This window comes from Hippocampus guttulatus, chromosome 11 (assembly GCF_054856545.1).
Source record: "Hippocampus guttulatus isolate MCC_2025c chromosome 11, RoL_Hgut_1.0, whole genome shotgun sequence".
Taxonomy (NCBI): Eukaryota; Metazoa; Chordata; class Actinopteri; order Syngnathiformes; family Syngnathidae; genus Hippocampus; species Hippocampus guttulatus.
Window position 1 is genome coordinate 14,739,351 of NC_141271.1, and position 19,823 is coordinate 14,759,173.

Below are 19,823 nucleotides of genomic sequence, written 5' to 3' on the forward strand. Positions count from 1 at the left end.
ACATTTAAGTCGTATGAAAGATAAAATACTGTATGGGCGATCCTTACCAAGTAATCAAATTAAGCAATATAGTTAATTAAAATTTCGGTTAGACTGCATGGATTCAAGTCCTGGCTTGTTTGTATTGTATACCATCGACATTTGAACTAGATAAGACAGTTTTCATGTTTAATGTTTATACTGAAATGCTATTTCCCCATGCTTAATATGTTTGGTGTAAGACAGGGGTGTCCAAAATCAGTCCTCAAGGGCCGCTGTCCTGCCTGTTTTCCAGCTCTCCCGAGAGCAACACGCCTAATTCAAATAATCAGGAACGTTCTAATGCTGCTTCAGAGCTGGCTGATGAGCTGATCATCTGCATCAGGTGTGTTGCAGCCGGTAGAGCTGGAAAACAGGCAGGACAGTCGCCCTCCAGGCCCGGAGCTGGACATGCCTGCTGTAAGAGGAAAAACAGCCCCGTCTGAAATGAACGATTAGTTTATCTTCCATCTATTTATCTATTTTATACCTGCAAGTGATAATCTTGACGTTATTCTTACGTTTAGCACGTAGCTCATTATGAAACTTTGTCAGCTAAAAATCTTGCTTTTGTCTTGAAATTTGATCACCAAAGGTCTCCTTGGATTGTATCTTTGACTATGGAGCTCCTAATTAGGCCTCGCCGGGCCTGAACGACACCAGTGGATCACCAGGTACAACGCGATTCCTCACATTAATATAAATTGCTCCATGTACAGCACTTTGTATGCAGCGATGGCTGTTTGAAAGTGCTCTATAAATACTGTTGACTTGACTTGACATTACCAAGTTATGAGATCCAATACAAGTCACAATATTGGAACCAGCTCTCAATATGATGCGTTGCACAGCTACAGCACTGCAAACTCCAACAATAACAATCCTTCCGCAAGATCTCGTTTACATGTATACCTAATTAAGTGTCCAGTCAGGTAAGTCTGCCTTAATGACATATTATGTGTTGGAGCTTGCATGTCAATGAGAGATCGTATCGCCACCGTAACGTACAATGTGTGCATGCCGGCCGCCGCACGTTTGAGTGCGTTTGCGACCGGCCGATTGAAATCTATTGTATTCCTTCCAAATGGTGACATCCTTTGTTTATTGGACGTATTGGCTGATCCAGTCCGGCCTCGGTAGTCTGAATAAACACAGATGTCAACCTTTTCACAGTGACTCTCACCTTGTCCACTCGTTGGTAATGAAAACTGTTGTCTTTTGTTTCACAATGAATACTCGCCTCCCTGCCTCCCCGGGGAACAAAGGCTTATAGTTCACATTCAACCTGTGAGGCAGATCAAGCCAGATAAAACCAGACCATGCTTATGTGAATACATTTTGCAGCGTTTGCTTTTTTAAAATGTTATATTCTTTTCTAAGTTTAAGCAAAACTGACTTAATAATTCTAAAACTGAAGTGAAATGATCACGTAGCAAAATAATTGCTCAAATTTTTTTTTTCTGGTCTTGTCTAGGCCACTTGGTGCTTGGCAGGGGTCAAAGGGTTCAGACATATACCATGAGGATTAATATCCAAGTTTATTTGAACAGATGTCATAACTGGGTGGTGCGTTGCACTCTTACCACAGTTTCAAATACGGCTGAATGATTTTGAAAACTCACGGCTCACCTTCAGAAAACAGTCGAGCCGTGGTTGGTTTGTTACCTGAGCCCTGAGCAACTGTGATGTGATTTTCAATCGACAGATAATGGCAAATTTGCTGCCTCCTGAGTATCAGGTGGAGTTTGCTGTTTAACTCATATTCCACAAACGCAATATTAACCATAACTCATTGTTTTGACTAGTGGAGGTGCATAGAAAATATTACTGCAAAGAAAATTTTGGGGGGTTGACTTCTCCTTTAATATGCAGTGTTCCTGTAAAGTAAATCGGTTCTAAATGCTGTTCCTGCAGTGCAATCACTGAAGGGCCACAAAAAGTGTATGCATGAACTCAGCCACTCTTAAAATTCTTTGAGGGGGGGGGCTTGGCGAATGTGTAAGAACTCCTTCAACCTCAGACTATTCTCTCCATGAAATTGAAGTAATCCCCTGTCATTTTCGAATGCAACAGGAGTGGCCTTGAAACGTATGTATGAACTCGTGGTCCGAGTGAGCTTGACATGCATTTTTGATTGTCTATTTTTAGTTATGGAGGTCAAAAGAAGAAAGTGCTCACTGGGTAGAATTGTACTTTCTGCAGTAGTACTTTTAGTTCCCGGCTCACCAAGTAACAAGAACTCTAAAATCTCCGATAACCTTTTGCTGGAAATGCATCTATGGCCTCACTCTACTAGTGCAACTTGACAAGAGGGTTCTTGACAAACCTGTAGAGTGAGTCGGAAAACTGGTAGATTAGTCTCACCGTTCCGACCCACTTCAGACACACGCGCGCGCGCACACACACAGAACAGAGTGACAGCTTGCCCAACAATTCAACTCAGAAGATTCTGCCATTGTGGCTTCTATAAGGTGTTCTTCTTCTGGTGTGTTCCCTCTTTCTTTCTCTTTTGAATGCATGGAATCAATCAAGCGCGCGCGCCCACACACACACACACACACACACGCGCGCTCTTGTACATACAGGAGACTCACTTCCTGCTATTCAGCGGCCAGCGATCATTTAGACTTGACGTGCATTGTGGAAAACTGAGCTCTTTTCTTCTCCTCTTTCTCCCCTCTGCCTTTCTCTCTTTCAACTGTCTGTCATTAATGTCCACAATCTAGCGGTGGCAGCGGCGGCGGAGGAGAAGAAAGCCGTGAGCGAGGGATGAATTGATGGGATGGGAGGATAAGCACTCAGTGTCCTTTTCTTTAAAGATTTGTTATTGTACAGTACTCTCCCCCAGTCATTTTTGGGGTGGCTCTTTCCGTCTGAAAGCTTGTCCACGTGCTCTTTTGTACGGCGAAGCAATAAGGCCCCATTGAATGCAGCTGAATGGACCTGCCATCCTTAGGGGCTGAGAGGCCTGAGGAGTCCTATTCTTTGGCCCCCCCAATCTAATTGGAGCTGAAATGAAATGGAGGTTTCTTATGAAAATAGGCTTTGTTTGGCCGCGAGGCTGGTAATTCATAAACAATAAGCAGGGCCCCATTGTGCGGATAATAATATATTCATGCTGCTGGAGATGGGGAGAAGGCAAAGGGAAGACTGAGGATATATAAGGAGGCGAAGCGGCAGTGGCGGCGGCAGGGATGGAGAGCAGAAGGGAGGACCGGACACTAAATGAGGGAAAAAATTGGTAATGGCGGGGTTGTGTCCATCAAACCTGACAGCTCATTAGATGGAAAGTGGTGGGAAGGCAAAGGAGGTGATGGGAGATAAAAAAATAAATAATAAAAAAAAGCAGGGCGAGGCGGATGAAGTGTGCACACAAGGAGTCAATCTGGAGTGAGCGGGTCAAGTGTGGCGGCAATTGGAGGAAGGGGAGAGGACCACAGGTGCTCCGTCCATTTGCTCGCTCACTGTTTGCTGACTGCTCGTCGACTCCACGCTTCCTCTGACTAGGATTTCCCCTCCCTCAAAATCTGTGGGATTCTTCTGAGCGGATGGAAACATCAAGGAATCTTTTATTTTCCCACGGTTTGATCTGCAGGGCACTCATTGGGGAGCTCATCATTTAAACTTTTGACTCTGTAAAAGTAAAGGTCGAAACTCATGGTGAGTACTCGAGGGGTGGCACCTTACGGCAGGGAGCGTTTTATTTGTTCATGTGTGTGTTATCAAGTTTGAGGAGAAATATTGATGCCTTTTGACAATTGGCATCCAAAGAAAACTTTATATGTATTTCTGTGAAAACAAACGTGTCATCTAATGCCACTTGAGACGACATAAATGTGTTTTATTGTAAATCCCTTCAACCCCGTGCTTGTGTGAAAATGTGAAATGTTATTTTTTGTGTATTTTGCACAGTGGTATTTTTAATTTATTATAGTCTGTTTAAAAACGGAATCATTTCATTATTGTGTAACGTTTAAATGAATGAAGCTACAGAAAATAGTTTTCACGTTTGAGGTTTTTTTTCCCCCTCCATTTTCTTGTATTAGATATTTAGAGACGCTTGTTTGTGTAAACGTGTTGGTGATGTAATGTTGAGTTTCCCCCTCTAGATGTCAGCATTTATCAACACATTCCTGACCTTCGGTAAGATTCAAGCTCCATTTAGTTGGAGTAGAAATTCAACCGATCTAATCATGATGCATATAGTTCGATCAGTAAGATTGTTAGAACTTTAAATAATACAGCACCCCAAAAAAACCATCTTGGCAAACAGTGGAAAACAGTGAGTTCAACAAATGCCGTTCGTCCTATTTTTTTAACTCATAAAATTGATGCCTCTTAATATATTAACGATTTGTGACTACTGTAAATAGCTACACTCTAGTAAAAAGATGTGTGTATCATCTCTGAATTGTACTGATTCCTTCCACGAGATGGCAATGACACATAATGGAACGCCTCAGAGTGGCTTGGGAGTTGCGTGTGTGTGTGTGTGTGTGTGTGTGTTTTTTTAACCTGCAGCCTTTCAGTGAAGCGTCGGTGTGATTGGCAGCCGGGTCCCGTATGCACACCCTCCTTCTATTGGGGTCTTTGTTTGTGTTTATTTGCGATGCAGCAAAGTGGCTGCTGGCGGTGCTGGTCACTACAAGTGGCTGGCACTGAGCGCCCACTAATCAGGCTGTGGGCAAACTTGGGTGGCGGCGCTCCGAATGGGTTTGCTAGCTAAAGATTATCCACGAATTATCCCCTAGAATTACGCCATTCCAGTTAGGCCTTGTCCATCTGTGGGAGCACGGTCTGTGGTGTGTGTGTTTTTGTGTGTGTGTGTGTAATGATTCTGGCAGCCTTAGTGCAGTGGATGTAATGGAGCATGTTAATCCACATCAAATAGCTATTAGCAGATGATTTTATTCACGTCTTGCAACAGCACTATTTTTTGCTTTTTAATATTTTCAACTTGACCCCACCCAACAGGCCGGATCCTCGACACCTCATCAAATAATAATAATGTATATAAAAAAATAAAAAAAAACATCAAACATCCTCGAGGTTGATATTAAAACCATGTTGCTATTGTGCTTTCATTTTCCTCCAACATTTGTTTGAAAAGTGGCACGTTTTGGGAGCAATTTTCAAGCGCGTCATTAAAGTGATTTCTCCCATGCTGTCAGCGTCTGGGTTGGAAATCGTGGCGACTGCTCGCCTGTTTGTGCACTGCCGAAGCCGCTTCAATAGCTGCGGTGAGCCTCTCCGCGATAAGTGTTCACTAAACAGGTCACCGGATTGTCTCCCCGAGCTCAGTCGGAGCGATTTTCCAGACTGGGAACACAAATTATCCCCTATATTTATCGGCGACCACCAGCAGCTGAATTTAGTTGCCCAATCTGTGCACGCAAATGCTAGTGCACGTTACTCACAATACTTAGCAGATCGAAAGCTAGCCAACAAGTGCTGTTTATCAGGCTCAAAATGCTTTTTTGGCAGCCTTTGTTAGTGTTTTCCCAGTATGCTTGCACAGTGCAGGAATCACCCTGGCTGAGGTTTGTTGACCTCCACTGCCATAGATGGCGCTATCTTACAAAATTCATAACCTTCAATGTTGACCTGAAATCGCTCATTAAGGGCACTAAATAAATTACTTAATCACACTGACACTATATTGTACGGCGCCTGTTGCCAGTGTTTAGCCGCTGGCAGTGCTCCAGCTAATAGACCTCAATGACTGCACTCTTTGATGCCGACAGCCTGACACAGTTGCCATTCCTACTGATCGTAAAGCAGGCTTGTTTTAGCCGGCAGAATGGCTACTACGGTTGTGATGTCACTTCGTCTCATAGACCGAAATCTAAATTCTCACTGTTTCTAGAGAGGAAATTAGTGCGTTGCTCTACACAGTTTAAATCAGTGGTGTCAAACGTACGGCCCGCGGGCCGGAACCGGCCCCCGAGGAGGTTCGATCTGGCCCACAGGATAATTTTAAAATGAAAAAATGCATTAAAGACACAGAATGAATGTTTTTAATAAAACGCAATTCATGGATTATCCACTAGGGGGTACATTGTTTTGATCAGAGTAGAAGACAACCATTGTTTTGTTCAGAGAAGAAAACAGCAGTCTCAGTCTGTCACTGAGACAGACCCAACACAGCAGACGGTATCAATGTGCCAATGCTTCTTTATACCAAAACAAAGGAAAGACATGATATTTTGGTTATTTATAGCATAGTATGGTGTAATGCTAATGGTCCGGCCCACTTGACATCTACCGAGACCGTATGTGGCCCACAATGTGAAATGGGTTTGACACCCCTGGTTTAAATGAAACTTAAAACGTTGATTATCTAAAAATGAGAACCAGTTGTTCTCTATTTTTGTGGTTTCTTTATTCAACAAATGTGATGCTAGGGTGTCGCCTGCGAAATTGAACTCCGCTTTCCCAAAACTGTCGTTAGTTACAGTTACTTTATGATTTAACAAAGGGGAGCAATTACTTTTTCACATAGTGACAGGTAGTTTGGGATTTTTTTTTTGTGCTTTAATAAATTAAATTGGCATTTAGAAACTGCATATCATATTTCCTTGGGTAGTCTCTGTGTGATATGAATTAAAATCGGTTTGATGAATTGAAACCTCTGTATGTGATGAATATGCAAAGGACACAGAAATTAGGAAGGGAGCAAATGCTTTTTCACAGCACTGTAACTATACTTTGGCTTTAGTTTGGTTAGTAATAGACAACAGGGTTGCTTACAAATGGAGGTTGCATCGTTGCTGTAGTAATGGAACTGCGTTGTAAGCGGTTGACCCCCTTTATAGTATCCTAAACAATAGGATATCTAGCGGGATGTATTGTAACCGTGTGCAAGTGGGCATTTTGAGTTGACTTTGGTGTTTCCACAGACGCATGTTGACAAATATCGGAATACTCACAGACTGACTGCGGTCTACTGAGAAGCCATAGGTCTCTATTGTACTGCTCCCAGGCGTGCACACCAGAACAATGTCCATTAAACTGAAGTCAAATGTGGCAAAACTTTTGATTTCTCCGCATTTTAAGTAATTATCTTCTTACTGTATGTTTTTTTTACTTTTAAATTATAGGTTGCTGTTTTTCTTTTTTTTTTATTCATTTTTTGGTGGAACCCCGATTAATGGCTTTTCCATTCATTTTAATGAGAAAAGAGGATCTGAGAAACGAACATGGTCATGGAACAAATTAAAGTCATATCTAAAGACGCCAAAAGCAGCTAAGAAGTACTGAGCCGTAAAAAAACAAACAAACAAACCTTTGTTTGGTGTCATAATAGTCAGTTAAAAAAAGCTACTGTCCATATTTTTTTTATCAACAAATCTTAATTTCAGAATCCACTTTCAGTTGGAGTTCTCCAGTGCCATATAACCATCGCAGAGTTGTTGCAGATAGATGATGACAGCGGATGACGATAATTATGCTGTGAGACCACGTGGGGGCGAGCAAGGTGAAGCACAAGGTTAAGTGCTCATTTTTGGGAGACACTGTACTTCCTGCAGGGCCTTGATCCCTGACCTGTAGTGTCGAGCAGGGAAGTGTAAATAAAAAGTGTGAGCAAGAGAAATGGGGGCGAAAAAGGCTGAAGCAGCATGTGAGGTTGCAAGGTGAGTGGCGTAAGAGCCTGGAAAAAAAAAAAGACTTGGGGGAGGAGTATTTGCTTCTGGCTGATGGTGAACAATTGGACACACGAGGAGGCACGCACACACCCTTGAACCGCAAACTAAAATGGACTTTCCCACACATGCACGCACACACACACACACACACATACACTTAGCGCTCCAGTCCCAGCAGGCTATGAACTTCAATGCAGCTGTTTCCATGGCGATATGCCGAGTTTCTGACCCCCCGACTCCATTTTTCCTGCCGTTTGGGCTATTGAAAGAGATGATTGACAAGTGTCCAAATGTCAGACGACCCAGGCTGGCCACACAGATGGGGGGGCTGACGGATTGGGGGTGGGGGGGGGGGAATTGGGTGAGGTGGGGAAACGGAGGGAATGGGGGTGTAGGTTATTTCATGCTACTTTTCATTCACAGGGATGCCACTGTGTGTGTGTGTGTGTGTGTGTGTGTGTGTGTGTGTGTGTGTCATGACAACATGAGGTATGTCTGCCCAATTGAATGAGATCCAGTACAACAAATGACTTGACAAAGATAATATAGCTCTTTTGCTCGACACTGTCACATAGGTACAGCATTAATTTAACTATACTGAATTGTCAATTTAGTTTGTAGTGATGTAGAATTGGGATGGGCCTCTCACAAAATTCCGAAGACAGACTATGGGAGTACATTGTAATCAGTCCATTTTTTTTCTGCATTGTGTATTTTTTACCAAGCTTTTTTTTTTTTGTATGGAAGAATTGACAAAAATGTTTTCCACTCATTTTAATTTCATATGAATTACTCTGTATTGTTTTTGATGGTTATTTATTTAGTTTTTTTTACAATAGTTTACCAATTGCACTTTTTTAAACAACTAAATATGAAAATACTTTTAAATAAATAGTATAGTTAAAGGGGAAGTCAACCCAAATTTTCTTTCTTCTATGCTCCCCCACTCATCTTCGCATGACATTCTGATTAATATATCATTTGTAGAATATGAACTATACAGCAAAATCCATCGATTTTTAGCCATGTTAGGGGGCAGCCATTTTGACACTCGCTGTCAACTGAAAATGACATCACAGTGCCTACGGGCGTGACCAATCACCCGTTTTCTGGGTTTGGTCATGTGACGGTCACAACCTGAGCCCTTAGGCTCTGTGATGTCATTTTCAGAAGACAGCAAGTGGCAAAGTTGCCGCCCCCTGAGATGAACAAAACCGTGCATCATCTCCCACACATACAAAATCAACCAAAATACTGTGTTTAGACTAGCGGGTCCACATAGAACATATTATTGGAAAGAAAATCTTCAACTTGACTTCTCTTTTAAAGTCATTTTGGTGTCTTGGACTACTTGGTCGATCAAGTTGTGCATTTAACCAATCAATCAACTCTTTGATTATTATGCCCACCCAGAGTAAAGAACTGCACCGCATGTTTCTACTCTTTTGACTTGATAACTACCGATGGGCCTTGTTACCGGGATTCGACCAACTACAGTTTTCTCATCCCTCCATCCGTTTTCTCTACCGCTTGTATTCTTCACAATCGATTCCACACAATAAACTAAAGTAATCGATCATCTCTCAAGGTAAACTAAAATAAAATTCAGAACTGTTGGATGCAGCGTAGTTCTAAATCGACAATAAGCCACCGTAGTAAACATATCGTTAATACCTCTCGCTCTTGTCTTGGATCTCATGAGATTGTGCCAGTGTACCCAATGGTGTGATTGCTTGCTGTACACACACACACACACACACGAGCACGTGTTCACAAAGGAGGCTTCCAAATGAAGGCCTTTTGTTTAGCAGACAGGGTCATATATATTTGCTGCGAGCTGATAACACATTCAGTGCAAATCTGCCTGTACTTTTTAGTGCATTTAGTGCTTTTTTTTTTTTTTTTTTTTTTTTTTTTTGTATGCCCGACTCCATGTGAATGAATCCAATTATGACACACATTAAATACTGTATGAATGAATAATGTTGGATGGCTTGTTTTTATGTAGTTTAAAAAAAAACCCTCACCTGGGCTTTGAACACTCTCTCTCTTTCTTTCTCTCCGTCACTCGTCCCCTCGCTGTGCCATTGTGTGCGAGCTTGAAGGGATCGTTTTTATCTTGATCACCCACAGCAACACATTAACCTCTCCTCTCTTATCTCTACACTGGTCATTAGTGGCAAAACCCTCAACGTCCTATTGACAAGGGCCACACAAACTCCCCTTCGTCAGTGTGTGTGTGTGTGTGTGTGTGTGTGTGTGTGTGTGTGTGGTGTGAGTTATCGTGGGTGACATGCGGTTTGAGATCTGCTGAGCTAGTGATCTAAACCGATAACATTATTTGTGCGTGCGCGGGCGCGAGTGTATGTTCACGGCAGTCGTATTTCTTGTTGAATGTGATGTGCTTTTTATTTGGATTTTGAAGTGCCGATGATCCTTTTCATACCACCGCCGTCGTCTATAAGATTGTCTGTTTTATTTATTTACCGCCGGATGATATCATTGACGCGACGAAAGGCAGAAATCACTCAGGAACATCCCTGAACTGATGCTTGGCTACTTCTCCATGTGTTTGTGCGTGCAGTGTGTAGTGGGAGAAAAAAAAAGTCTATTCAAAGGCAGTGTTGACATGATATATATTTGGAGTAAGTGTGGAATAAAAGAATATATTTGATGAATTTTCAATATATCAGAAGAGTGTTTAGTTGAACACATTTTTATTCAATGACTCAACATGAGGCTCTGCATTGTTTTAGTGTTTTATGATATTGACTGTTTTTAGGTTATTCATTTGTTTTTAACAGTCTTTGTTTTGCTACGTCTATTTTTACTCCGCGTACAGCGCTTTGTATGCGAGCGATGGTTAGGTTTGGAAAGTGTGGCGTAAATGGTTGAGCTGAAAAAAAAGGCTGCACCTGCAACCGGCAGAGGTGCTATTCAGGACACTAGCAAGTTTGCCATCTAAATAAGTACAGTTTTCTTGAAATTAGAAAATATTTGTTCAATTGCCGCAAAATAATAATAAAAAAAAAAAGATCATTACTGCCGCAGCAACGAGGAAAGGCCCCCCCATCTTTTAGTATTTTCTGGCATATTTTTTTAACAAATACAATCAATAAATTAATCGGTATTATGCAAAAATTTATGATATACTTTATAATTTGTATGAAAGACAGCTTGGCTACAGTTAGAGTTGTTAACATACTCAACACCGATTTGCACTCTTTCAAATGTTCACAGCGACAAGTATAAAAGATATTAAAGCCAACCGACCGACCGAAATGAAACAGTTTATTTCCCCCTGCGTGACACCGAAAACGGTGATTTGGAAATCGCATTCTATCATTTGCAAAGCGGATTTGAATTGGATTAATTGGGACCTCATTCAACAACATGAGAAAATCCAAATACAGTGACCCCTCGCTATTTTGCGGTTCGTTTATCGCGGATTCGGTGCATCGCGGATTTTTTCCAAACATATTCTTGAAAGAAAAAAAAAATCATAGCAATGGAGTGCAGTACTGTATATGTTGCTGTATGTGACTTGCTGTTGTTTTGCAGCTTCTCACGGACTGTTTGCAGACTTTTTGCGGACTTAAAACTGTTTATTTATTTTTTACCTGTATATGTTAATTGGTTGCTACTTCGCGGATTTTCGTTTATCGCGGGTGGTTTTGGTCCCAATTAACCCCGATAAACGAGGGATTACTGTATTAAAAAAACGCCTTGCGGCATGATGCGATAACGCCAACTGAGCTATAACGGACAGCCGGCGGAGGTGCTCGCCGCTAACCCTCTCTCATGCAACGTCAGCTGCGTGAAGGTGAGCGTCCACGCTGTGGTTTTCGCACATTGGCGAGTTTTCCACTGAAGTGTGGCCGAGCATTGGTGCGAGTGACACTCTAGTAAGGTTAAAAGAATAATTGCAGCACTATTTACCCCCCCAAACAGGCTCTCCCCGCGCACGTAATTACCGTCCACGTGCACATACGGGACAGCCGGCGAAATGCCCCGACTGAAAGCGTTGAGAGCGAGAGACTAATATTTAGGTAGTCGCAGTCACTCGTTTCAGTGAACCGTCCTCTTGTGCCGCTCTTCAACGCAAAGCACTGTCAACCAGCGCGCCACTCACCCTGAGAGCGCCACGGCCTGCAATGACCCCGGCCCATTGTGGTACACGATGTGTGTGCACGTGTGTGTGTGTGTGTGAGTGTGAGAGAGAAAGTGAAAGTGGACAATGTACAGTAAAGGGTGCGGTTAATTTGACCATATGAGATTCTCAGTCGCTTTACAACAATCCCTATCGGCTTCATTTGCAATTATTTAGCGTGAATTCCCGTTACATTTTAACAGCAATAACAAGAGGAAGCCTCTCTTAAGCATAAATGGAATGAAGCTTCCATTCGGGTTGTCGCTAAAATGCGTATGTGTCCTTTTTATTGACTGTTTGAGATGGCGTCAACGTGACTGCTGTGATGACCCGTGAAGACTTTTGCTGTATGGTAAAGTGTGGGTGTCATACATTTTCTAAATTGGGATTTTAATGATGATCGTGAGTACATTCATTTTGTATGTCCTATCTCTTTTCTTTTCTGTATGTTCACTCATTTTCATCCTTTTTTAAAATCATTTTACAAAGTCTAATCTTACCGATTGCACACATAAAAATAAATTGGAATTGTTGCTATTTTTGGGAAGTGGTTTGTTCAATGATGTAGCACAAATTAACGAGACATGTAAAATTGCCACTAAACTCAGCTGACGTCAAGATCATTCATTCATTTTGTGATGCACTTTTCATGCCAACTTTTGAAAATATTCCCAAAATGGCAGCAACAAAATGCAAATCAGCTTGTCAATACGGGTAAAACGATAACATCATTTTACTATACTTGCACAAATACGACTAAGCTTCCCCAGAAAGTGTTATCTATTTATTTATGTATCCCGCCCAAATCCATCGGATATGGTTGAGGCGAAAGGTTCTGGCCACACGGGCTGTGGTTCTGCAGTACCCGTATTCAGACATTGGTGGCGCTGCTGCTGCACTGTGATGAGTGGCCTCTAATACAGTCAGGCATTACATTAGGAGACATTATCTAAATACTCAACAAACTTAAATTGAATTTAGGCCTCTTCTCCGTGTACTCCCCCTTCATTCGACCCCCTCCGCTCCCCCACCCCAACGGAGGATCGCATTCTCTCCTCATTGCTGATGCGGATCCTCTGCTCCTTAAATCCAATCTGTCTCAATTTGACCTTTTTTTTTTTTTGTACAATCTGATACAGTCTCCAGAGCTGAACAGATGTACAGTATGTGCATGTTTGACACACATGTGAAACCCCCCCCCCCCCCACCCCACTGCCCTCGTCCCCTCCGTCGCCACAGTCGGGGTAATAGCATCTCCCCCTTTGCCGCCGAATAGACCAATTAGTGTGGAGCAACAGAGCAGGAACCAACGTGAATGTGTCATTGATTAGCCGCATTTTGACTAATTACCACATCTCATAAACTAGAGGCCGCCGATGTCAGCTGGAGCCCAAAAATGTGAGCATGCACGCTCCCCCGCCCCAAACGCCCTCCCCCAATTCCCTTCAAACCAAGCCCTCCCATTCCTCACCCAAATCTATGACTCTTCTCACTTCCTTCCTTCCTCCTTTTTTTTTTTTCCCCCTTCCGACTCCATTTCTTCCTTCCTCTCGTCTATTCTCTTGTTTCCCCCCCCCCCCCCCCCCCTCCATTCCATGGAGGTTTGCTGCCCCTAGGCCCTCCCTCCACCAACAGATCCCGATACAAGAGTTGGATTAATGTTGATTCTGTTCTTTTCATTTTTAAAAAAAATATTATGCTTAATCATGTTGTAGCTTATCAGTTATAATAAAGGAAGAAAAAGTTGTGCTATTAGTCACTAAGCTATCGTGAAAAGGTGATTGATTTATGGTTGAGTCGCTTTTCTGTTATGGCAAAAAAGAGACTGCGCATTTTTTTTTCCTGAGTGAATAACAGCCCAAATGATATGTAAACAAATCTTTTCAAATGATCAGAATGATGAGAGTGTTTTGAGGTTTCAACTCTCAATTGTTCCCATGACACCCACATCATAATGGCCATCAATGTGTATTGAATAGCCTACAATTTATTTATTTCTTACAAAAAGCACATTAAAAAAAAAAAAGCAATGACGTTGACATTTTTCGGGGAGCTACGCACTTAATGTTTATGATCGTTCAGAACTGCCTGGCTTATTCTTGGAGCCGTTACTAGATTTCTTTAAAACGCAAGGGGTACAAAATATTGTCAGGATGAAGCAGTGCAGTTTGAAACCACCTAATATATAGCATAATGCTATACTCATGTATTCACAACTGTGCTAAAACCAATAAGACATGTTTTATATTTGCATCACAAAAAAATAAAACCCCACACTAATTGTATTAATTTACCTCAGACATTGTGTAGGTTTTCCATCTTGAATCAATCTATTTGTTTTGGTTTTATCCCACCTACTACCGTATTTGTTCATTGTCGTATGATACGATATTTAAATCATACCACCTACTCACATGTTCACCTTGTTGGCTGTGAAACAAATAGGAAGATGCGTCTCCCCCCCCCCCCCCCTCTCCTTCTAATTCATCTCACCTCTCCGCTTTTAAATAAGAGGAAATTAAATTAGCGCTTTTGGAGACCCGCGTGTTGTGTAATGGGTATTAGTTATCATATTAATTAGCATCTGTTTGACACCGTGTGCGGCGGCCAGCTGGGAGCGTGATGGAGGACATGCGGCGTGCACGGTAAGCGTGTGTGCGTGTTTGAGGCCAGGCGACGGAGACTGGCAGCGTTTGATTTGTTGTGTTGCTAATGGGACACTGATTATACAGGTCATGGTGAAAGGGAAGTTGTGACCTCCTTGCTTTTTTTTTTTTTTTTGCGGCGATACCACATGCATATACGATCAAAGTACATGTTTACATTTACATGCATTCATTCCAGTGTAAACAATGCATTTTCTGGTGGAAAAAACATGAATTGGTCAATGTTTGGTTTTCATTGCTGCCTGAAAGGGGCTGCGGTCGAAATTGAAAATCAAAAGAAGTTCAACGAATAGGTGCTATTGTCGAAAAGCACATCTGAAGCGTGATGCCTTTTGCAGGAGTTTGTATGTATGGTTTTTTTTTTTTTTTTTTAACGCTACCTCAATGGGTTAATGGAAAAAATTGTAAATTGAAAACAAAAAGATCGCTGGGTGATATTGTAGTAAAGCACACATCTTTTGGTCAGGAATTACTCCCAATGATGGATTTTTAAACAAGTTTGGCTGAACAGGTTTCAAGGGGAGGGTGAGACGAAGCTTTTGTGTGTGTGTATGTTTGTGTGTGTGCGTGTGTGTGTGTGAGAAACTGCCAAAACAGGCTGGGGTAGAAAATGGATGATTGAAGCATGAATCGCATCTCCCTATTAAAAATGATACTAAACAAAGCAATTAAATTAGAAATCATAAAAAGAGACTCCTTTATGCAAACACTCATACGTTTAGGTTAAAAACAAAATGAACTCTGCCGAAAATGCTTGGCAAACTGCAGTGAGAAAAAATACACCCAAGATAGGCTATGGCAGAAATAAAAAAATATGAAAAGTGAGTTAAGAAGTACTAGAAAATCGTGCATCTTTAGTCAAGAAAAGCCACATTTTTCCTCTGAGGGCCTTGGTAGACGCTAAATATAATAAACGGAATAGGAGTTTTGAAAAAAACTCACCTTGGTTGTTGTAAAAATCGAAAATGGAAAAAAAAAAAGCACAATTCTATGCAAACTTTGTGAGCAAACTCACAGCTTTGGTTTGAAAAAAAAAAGCCCTCTAAACTGGCTGCTACAAAAACTAAAAAGTTGTGCGCTAGATGAAGTATCATAAAATGAAAATGTGATTAGAATTCATTTTTCAATCGTTGCCTGAACGGGCTTGGTGTAGGAATGGAAAACATAAGGAGATTGCAACATTGGTGCAAAACCACACCTCTTTCGGCAAAAAAATCTAATGAATATAATAAAACATGGGCTTCTCTAATCTGTTGCCATGGAGATAAGAGGTTAGTGAATTTGACCTATGCTATCATGCTAGCTTTGCTCCAACAGCTGTAATTTCAAATGAGTGAGCGACGGGGGGACGGGGGGACGGAGTGTTTCTCAGTGAATTGATTTGTCCCTATGTTTATGAGTAGATAAGTGCACTGATGCTGAAATGGAGGGTTGTTTTCATGTGGCGACTCTTTTGTGTTTATTGTGTTTATCTAGGCCAATGTTGATGTCGGCAGTACTGTAGCTCTTTTTCTCCCAGCGGGGGGTCCCTCTTTTTTTTTTTTTTTTTTTTTTTTTCCGTTCCCATCCATGTGCGTCTGCAATTTGCACGTGTGCGCACTTCAACCTCCGCCACAGGTAAACGCGAATGCATGGGTGATATGTGGGAGACGCGTGATCACGCGGCGTCGGCATAAGCAGCGTGCACCAGTCACTCATTTGACACAATTTCATGAACACAACGCCCTATGTTGCAAAGCCAGCACAATAGGAGGTCAATAATGATTGCGCGTTAAGGATTTTGCACTTAAGTGGTTACATCACGTACACCATGGATGGAATTCATGTTGCAAGAACCAGCCCGGGGGGCTTAAAGGAAGGCTTCTTTCATTTTAAACGTGGCTACCGGCTGATAGTAATTCATTCGTTTTGTTTGGAACATGCAAAAGAGCTGAAAAATATACCTCTATATTGATATGTTTAACTTTCTTGGTAGCATTATCAAACACACGGGTATGTTCATGACGGGGACCAACGAGATGTAATGTGTGCAATTTATTGCTGGGCACAAGACACATGTTGGACAACAAGGAAGACGCAAAGAAAAAAAAGTCCGTAATGCATTGCAGCTGTTGTGAAATCGCTATATTAATAACAGCCCCCCCCCCCCCCGCCACCCTCCCATTTGCACAAGACCAGGCAGGCATGCACGTGTGCCGTGAACATTTTGGGGACAAGGAGTGATTTACAGTTGGAGAGGAGATATGCGATGCAGGTGGCATTAAAAACAAAGACCGTGCCGAGTATTTTTAATGCGCAAGAAGTGGGAGATGAGCTTAACTCCCTGAGTGAGGATCTGCTTTCTCTCAATTCTTCATGATTCCTGATGGGTGGAGGCGGCCGCGGTGTGGGTGTTACGTTCATAATGCGAGTCCACACTCATAAATTGAGCCGATGAGACACCGGACCAAAGCAGCAGTCCGACTTTGATGTAAGGATAAGGTAGGAGGACATGTTAATTACAGCACACGGAGTGACCAAACACATTTCAGATATGGTGATGTTTGCTGCACTACTCATTCTCCAAAGTGTATTTTATGTCTTTCAAAAGCTCTCTGACGCTGCGTCTTTCACATCGATAGTGGAATCTCATTCGTTAGTTTTATTTCGTAAGTATTGGCTGGAAACGATTTGGCTTTATGCTTTCAGGATTAACGCTACAGATGCATTCCATCCGGTGAAGCTTTGTGTATATCAGTGTGCAATATTGTCCAACATTTACACATGCGACAGTTATCAAGTGATGCGCCCTGCCACTGGCTGGCGACCACGTCAGGTTTTAGTCTGCCTTTCAACCCAGCACCTCCCGTGACCCTGTACAGGATAAACGGCGTTGAAAATTTGTCCACATCCTGTCGAATTGAAATCTGCCTCTTCTTATTTGATGGGTGACATTGATTTGTGAAGCAAATGTTGGAGGAGAGTCGGCCTCGTGTTCGTTAATTTCGGATGATGAGGATGTTGGTTATCCAAATACAGACTGGAGACGATGGACAGTACCTTCCAAGGTTTTATTTTTCTTTTCTGCAGTGTACGAATCGATTGAGAGTTTCAGATAATAAAATAAATACAGTCATGAGAATATATCAAGACAATATGATAATGAGAGGCGGGGAGTTACGCCTCCATGCAAATCCCAGAAACAAAGAAAGGTCCATGCAATTCGATCTTGGCATGTTGGGAAAGTCCAGACCTCTTCCGCTGTGCGTAAATCTTGAGATAAGAGTTCCTCCCCGGGGGAACTTGACGGTCTTCAGGGACTCTCCCGAGGTGGGGGTCAAGGGGCACTAATTGATTGTAATCGCAATAAGCAGGAAATATATTCAACAGCATTCTACATTCTTTGTTTCAAGTGTTTGAACAGAACCAACAACAGAGAGGGGCTGAAAAAAATCACAGTACGGAATAAATTCCTTAACGCAATCTAAAGTGGGTGGAGCTTAGCATCTCCATTTATTATTTTGAGGCTTCATTATGAATGAGGCAATTGTAAGAGACCAGTGGAAATTAGATGACGTAAGCTTCTCCGGGCTCGTGACGTTCCCTTCAATACATCTGCATATCCTAGACATTGGCAGTGGGTGTTTTTAGATACCAAAGGTTCGGGAGGACCGTATTCCCAAGTACATACGTAATGAGTTTTTTTCCCCTCTTAATATTCAGACTTTTTTTTCTTTGCATTGTAACCATAATGCTTCATGCGATATGACTGGAAAGTGTTTTTTTTTTTAAAGATTTTTTTTGACACAACAAAAGTGAAAACATTTTTGTGAAAATGACTCGTCGCTCATTTGCATGTCATCAATGGGAAGCGGAGCTTGCATCCTTGTTTTTAACTTTCACTGAGACTTTTGCACCTCTCAGCAGGTATTTTGGTGCACCCTTCGTGAGTCGTCTGCTTTCTCCAGACGGTATGTTTCAGTTCCTTCCACAGATGTTGAATAGGACAATTGAACCAGGGCTCGGAAGGCCACTCCAGGAGAGAAATGTGTTTCGTACTTTGGAATTCTTGGGTGTTCTTATCTGTGCGTTTTCGGTCATTATCCCGGTGCAAGGTCCGTGACTTGCGACCGAAGCCACATTTTCCAACAATGGGCAGCACATTTCTCTCTCGAATACCTTGATAGTTTTGAATTTATTGTATTCTGCAGAGATTCAAGACACCCCGTAACAGATGTAAGCTAAGCAGCCCCGTAACACAACAGAGCCTCCTTCGTGTATCACAGCTGGATCAGTGTTCTTTTCATGGCATGCTTCCTTCTAATGTCTATGAACGTAGAGCTGATGTGTTGGTAATGGAATTAAAATGAGTGTATTGCACAAGTCGATTCATTATAATTTCAGGTTGGGTGGTGGGGGTGCTGTTGTGCTCCGAGTTTGTCTGGAGCTCTGTATGGTATTTCAGTTCGTGATGTTTTTGGCATCCCTCATGTTCAAGTAAAATAAACCTTTTCTACTCACTTTTCCATTCTCCGGTTACATCAATATTATGTTACGTGGATCGCCTTTTGGCACACAATTGCTGTATTGTGATTTTAGCGCTATTTGAAATGTATTGCAAGCCTCTGTGCGAGTCCCGCCTCGCGGCGACCATATGGAAGATGACGAGACGGTGATCTGTCTGACTTTTCGGGATAATTTGTCAGGCCTGCTGCGGTGTGGGCGTGAACGTGTCAATCACCGCTTTGACAGGGGGGCGGTGGGTGGGGCGGGGGGGGGGGGGGACTCGGATTGCTTGTCGTGTTGCTCGGCAGCCGCAGAAGCAGATGCGTGGACCTTGCGGGCCAAGCGGGGGTCAAAATCTGCCCCCCCCCCCCCCCCCCCCCATCATATACGATCGACGAGACGTGGCTCCGTTGGAGGTCAGTCGAAGGGGGTGATCCAATTCTGTGTGTTCGGGTGACGCACGATGATGTGCTCACCTCTTGTCACGTACAGGTCAGGGAAATAGGACGGAAGCTCACAACAATGTGGCGGAAGGTGAGGGGGGGGGCGGTTAACCTGAGAGGCTGTTGGAGTCTAACCTATGTGTGTGTGTGTGTTTGAGAGGCCATGTATGTATAATGCATGGAGACACCAAGCAAGGTTGTGTTCATCCTTTCTTCACTTGTCACAATGTACCGGACACCCAGTTGACCCTGGAAGGCCCCTTTAGAGAGGTACTGAGGGGGGGTGACTTTGTCCGAGCAGGCTTCCATATCCATTGTTGCCGCTCTTCTTCTTCCCATAATTACTCTTTTTATGAACTGTACCGTGTTGTATAGGCGATGTCTCCGACGCCGTCATCAGGGACGCGTCTCACCT

General features: G+C 42.6%; 1 protein-coding gene across 3 annotated transcripts in view; it reads left to right on the plus strand.

The window, feature by feature from the left end:
* LOC147198276 (uncharacterized) overlaps positions 1 to 19,823 on the plus strand; it is a 93,772-nt gene that overhangs the window by 218 nt on the left and 73,731 nt on the right. For 2 of the 3 annotated variants that reach the window (XR_015102283.1, XM_086123869.1), the window contains exon 2: positions 614 to 692. The gene's annotated coding sequence lies outside the window, so the exon portion shown is untranslated. Of the gene's footprint in view, positions 1 to 613; positions 693 to 3,279; positions 3,679 to 19,823 lie in introns of those variants that run through there. The other variant, XR_015102284.1, reaches the window with a different exon arrangement.